Source organism: Pteropus vampyrus, unplaced genomic scaffold (genome assembly GCF_000151845.1).
Source record: "Pteropus vampyrus isolate Shadow unplaced genomic scaffold, Pvam_2.0 Scaffold430, whole genome shotgun sequence".
Classification (NCBI taxonomy): domain Eukaryota; kingdom Metazoa; phylum Chordata; class Mammalia; order Chiroptera; family Pteropodidae; genus Pteropus; species Pteropus vampyrus.
The window spans coordinates 344,448-350,002 of NW_011889211.1; positions in this window are offsets into that span (position 1 = coordinate 344,448).

Below are 5,555 nucleotides of genomic sequence, written 5' to 3' on the forward strand. Positions count from 1 at the left end.
ATGAAAGAACAGGTTGGGATGGGATGGGATGGGATGGGATGGAACGAAACAGAATAAAACAGAAGACGTCAGAGTGTATCACGGCAGAAGAGCTAAGTATTGTTTTTTGAAACTTGTACTTCAGGGATACAGATGCGCGAAGCTGAGATGCACTGGCATTCGGCATTCTAAATCTACCTGCTTCTAGAATACCAGAATGTATTTCTGCTGTTCGGTAGGCCGCCGGGGCCCCACCCGTATGCCCCCATCTCGCTCGGACTCAGGGAGGACAGGGTCTGGCACAGCGGGGGGCTTACCAAGGCTGCGTTAAGCCCGGGTTCTGATGGGTCAGCCTCCTGGCCTACCCAGATGTTCAAAATTTCGACTCTCACCTCTGAACGTGCGTGTAAGCGGAATGGATCGGAATGTGAAAACGGGCTGACGTGATTTATGGAGTTTGAAAAACACGGTGAGGACCAAACGCGCTCAGTGGGCTCTGGGGACGGGAGGGTGGGGTGGGCGTGAGGGGTGCATTCGGGTGCGCCTGAGAGAGCAGGAGAGGTGGACGGCAGGTCGCACGGGACGGCGGCGACGTCGGATTTTGGCTGCCGTCCGGGGGGATCCAGAGAAGTGCAGGCTTCGCAGGAAACGAAAAGAAGGAAAGGAAAATCCGCCGCCGTTACCCACGAAGTCAGCACGATCGCAGCCCGGGCCGCGAGAAAGTCGACCGCGTCCGTTCCTCAAGCGCTAAATCAGAACGGAACCCTGCATTTGAAAACATGGCAAGGGCCGTCGTCGCGTGAATTCCTATTGGCCAGTATCACTCAAACCTTAGGCTCTAAGCAAAATCCTCTTTCTGAAATAAAATCCGTCTTCCTCTTCCACTGGCTCGTGCTCGACTCCCCGTAGCCTGGCTGGGCAGATCAGATCACATGTTGTTGTTGATTTTTTAAGCTGTGGACAGACTCAACGTCCAAGACTCAGTGAGTGTGGAGGTGAACCTGTGAAATCATCGCCAGAGTCTACGCCATAAACACACCCAGCGCCTCCAAAGCTTCCCTCCCCTTATTATAATGTGTGTGTGTGTGTGTGCGCGCGCGCGCGCGTGTGTGTGATAACACTGAACACAAGATCTACCCTGTTGGCAAATTTTTAGGCAGATAACACAGTGTTGTTAGCTGCAGGTGCTACAGTGGACGGGAGACCTCTAGGACTTTGCACCCAGAACCCTTTCCTTCCTGGCTCCCCTCCCCCACAGCCCCTGGAACCCACGTTTTGCTCTCTGCTTCCGTGTTCGACTCTCTGGTGGATCGTGCACCCTTTGTCCCGCGTCTGGCTTATTTCACTTTGCGCGACGTCCTCCAGGTCCATCCGTGTTGTCGAGTGTTGCAGAATCTCCCCCTTTTTCACGGCTGAATAATATTCCATTGCATATATAATATTCACATTGTAAATAATACTCGCATTTTCCTTATCCATTCATCCATCAGTGGACATCGAGGTTGTTTCTATATCTCGGCTATTGTAAATAATAGTGCTGCGACGAACGTGGGGGCGCACGTATTTTTTTCGAGTTAATGATTTCATTTCCTTCAGATAAATACCCAGAAGAGGGACCGCTGGGTCATATGACAATTCTATTTTTAATTTTTTGAGGAACTGCCACGGTTTTCCATAGTGGCTGCACCAATTCATATTCCTACAAATAGTGCGTGGGAGTTCCCTTTTCTCCACATCTCAAATACATTCCTTTTTTTTATAACAGACATCCTAAAAGAGGTGAGCTGGCATCTCATTGTGGTTTTAATTTGCATTTCTCCGATGGTCGGTGATGTTGAACATCTTTTCATAGGCCTTCCAGCCATCGGCATGTCTTCTCCGGAAAAATCTCCATTCTTTTGTCTATTTATAAGCCAGGTTCCTTCGTTCCTTCCTCCTTTCCTTCCTTCCTTCCTTCCTGCCTTCCCTCCCTCTCTCCTTCCCTCCCTCCCTTCCTTCCTTATTTATTTAGTTTTGCTATTGAGTTGTAGGAATTCTTCATATATTTTGGAGACTGACCCTTTACCAGACGGAGGGCCTGCAAATATTTTTCTTCCATTCTGTAGGTCGGCCTCTCATTTCGTTGATTGTTTCCTTGGTTGCAAGGAGCCATCTGCTGCCAGCACTTTTGAAAACATCCCCCGAGAAGACAGGCAGAAGGCAGCTCAGTTTACCCCGGTAAATTCCCCCGACCTGGTCTAAAGTCAGCTGGGCTCTTCTGAGCCTCGCCCAGTGCCGCCGTGAAGGACTCGTCCGGCGGATGCACCACCAGCGTCACCTCTGGTGAGGACTGGGATGGGGAAAGGGTGGGACTGCCAGACGCGACACACAGAACACCCAGATAAATCTGCATTTCAGATCAACAGATAAGTATTAGGGTAAGTATGTCCCACACAATGCTCAAAAAAAAGGGGGGGGGCATTTGTTGTTTATCTGAAATTCAGATTTACCTGGGCATCCCGGATCTTAATTTGCTAAATCTGGCAGCCCCAGGAAGGTGGGTCTGTGGGAGAGGGGGGAGGAGTTCGTTTTCTGCATTGTGCTTTTTCATACTACTTGACTTTTTAAGCGTTATAAAATTCAGGGTTTTTTATGTAAGCGGGAATTATATGAAACAGAGACCATTTTTTTGTTGATTTGTTTTCTTCTTAATTCCTTGCGCTGGATAGAAATCTGTTAAACGTTGTACACATTTTTTTAAAGATTAGAAAATTCAGCACCGTGTGAGTAGAAATGGGTCATTGAGAAATACTTGCCAGACTAACGAACGGCGGGAAAAAAAGAGTTAAAATCAAGTGTGGAAAGGGGCCTGAAAATCTGGGGCTGCCCGAACAGCAAGCGGATTGAAAGCGGATACCAGAAACGGAAGCCAGCGAAACACGGCCAGAGCGAGGCGCACACAGAGACGGGAGGATGGGTCAGCTGGCCCGCCTGGTGGGACCTGCGTCTCATTGTGCCCAGTGTCCCCGGAGTTTTATTAACGTGGCTCCTGCAGGATAAACTAAGCATCTCATCCCCATCACTCTGGTTTTGACTCTCGTACCGCAGAATCGAGCCGCAGAAGGCAGACGACCTTGAACAGTTCACACTTTGCTCTACGGACTCTGTAACTCACACGTGTCGGGAACTTAAAATTTTCGCCCTAGGCTGAAAAGAAACGTTTTCTCTGTCCTTCCTGATGGGGGAACTTTCCTGTACAGGTTGGACAGCCGTCCTTCTGCGGCTGGGGACCTGCCAGCCGCCATTGGAGAGGGCCGGGTTGGCCTGTCAGATCGTTCCAGGAGCATCGCCGATCTTTCTCAAACCTCCCTCGGAAAAATTTCCTTGTGAAAACCAAGAGAAAAGTCGTTTTGTAAACTGTGAAATGTGGCACACATCACAGCGCTCGGGAGGAGGCCAGGAATTCTGGAAAGCTCCGTCTGCCTCTGGCAGGCTTGTTCGCTCTGCACACTGGCCCTTGCGTTTGGGAATTCACAGTCGCACAAAAGGGGCTTTATCGGAGTGAGGAGAAATAGGCACAAGGCCGTGGGTGACAGGTGCCTGGCAGTGGAGCCAGTGGCCGAAGCCGCAGGAGGCGCCTGTGCCGTGCGTGTCACTTAGGGGATGGGAGAGCCGGGCAGCGTCCCTCCAGGAGCCCTGCGGTTGGGGCGGCCGGCCTGGGACCGCCCCAGGGCGCTCTGTGTTGATCCGGGATCACTCGTCCGGCTCTGGCGGCGAAGGGCCAGGTGGCGCCCCATTTGGTTTTCTCGTGTTTCTTCTCTCTCTGGTTCAGGAAACTCTTATGCATCATTTCCAGAACTCAGAGCCACCCCTCCTGTGACACCCCCGGTGCCCAGAGCTGGGTCCCCACCGAGAGGGGTTGGGGAGCATGGTTGGGGTGCGGACAGGCCTGGGACCACCTGCCACGCCTTCTGTGGCCTGGCTCACCGCCAGAGGGGACCCTGTTTCGAACGCCAGGCGGACCGTTAGCAAGTGACAGGCGTTTGAAAAAGGGAAGGACACGACCTCTGGGTTGACATTCACAACCTAGAGGGCAAGACTGTCGCACTGCCATAACGGCTTTTAATTTAAGTAATTAACTTTAACATATGGGGCTGTGCCGTCCGCGGTGGTGGCCTCTGGCCACACAGGCCTATTAAAATCAAATCAATTAATGAGATGGTATAAGCCTCCGCTTTCCCCGCTCTGTCGCGTGGGTATAATAACCGTATCTACCTCACAGGATGAGACGAGATGAAGTGTGTACCGGGCCAAGTTCACGGTAAGCGTTTAGTAAATGTTAGCCTCTATGATGAATTTTATTTGATACACGGTAGTGTCTCCCCTCCCCGTGAACATCTTTAATTTCCTCTCGTGCGACTCGCTCACTCCATCTTGGGGACTGACCCCGTGGTGGAAAGGGGGACGAGATGATGTCCCCCCACCAAAGACATCACGTCCTAATGCCCCGAACCCATGAATCTGTTAGGTCACGTGGCAAGGGGCATTTAAGGGGACACGTGGAATCAGGATGCTCATCAGCTGACCTTAAGGTAAGAAGATGCTTTTGGGTAATTCAGGGGGACCCACGTAACCACACAGTCCTTGAACGACAGGTAAGGGAGGAAGAAGAGCTGGCGGATGTGCTGCCCCGGGAGAAAGGCCGGGGTGGCCACGGGTGGCTTTGCCGCTGGAGGAAGGGGCCACGAGCCCAGGAACCCGGAAAAGGCAAGAAGTGGATTCCCCTGGGAGCTTCCAGAAGGAACCTCACCCTGCCAACATCTTGCCTGTCGCCTGGGGAGACCCATTTCAGACTCTGGGCCTCCAGAACGAACCGCGAGATAATCAGTGTGTGTGGTTTCAAGCCGCTGAGTTTGCGGTGATTTGTTGCAGCAGAGGCAGAAAATTGACACACAGCACGGACTCGCTGAGTCCTCGAAGAGCGCCCGCCCGGCCCCGCACACCCCCAGCCCCGCGCACCCCCCACCCCGCGCATCCCCGGCCCCGCGCACCCCCGGCAGCACACGCCAGGGTCTGAGTGGCCAATGTCACGGTTAACGACAAACCTCCAAATCAACGGGAGCGGGGGAGCCTGAAAGACCCTTATCCAAAGTGTCTTCCGTACAAGGAAAGGGTGGGCATCCCCATGTGTCTGGGGGGGCCCGTCTGCACCCCTCAGCGCTGTTCTCTAAACGGCGCGGGGCAATTCGAGCCCCCTGGGCCCGCCCCCTACATGACTGTGGACTAAGACGAAAACAAACCGACCGCGGATGTACGTTTCTCCCTGCAGTGAGGTATCTCTTTCCTTGCCAAACCACCCTCCATTCCTGATGCACTCTCCAAAAAAATGGGCCATTTCTGGGTATCCTGGATGCCGCAGATCCTGAGGGATGACGAAGTGGGGAGAGGGAGGGGTGTCGCCAGCCCCTGGGGAGGAGGGAGGGCAAACCCGCGCTGACTTTTGGTTTCATGCCCGCTTCTCCAGCTCGCGGACATCGCCCCTGACCGTGTGGTCATCCAGATTCCTGGTCTCACCCCGAAGCACAGATTGGCTTCCA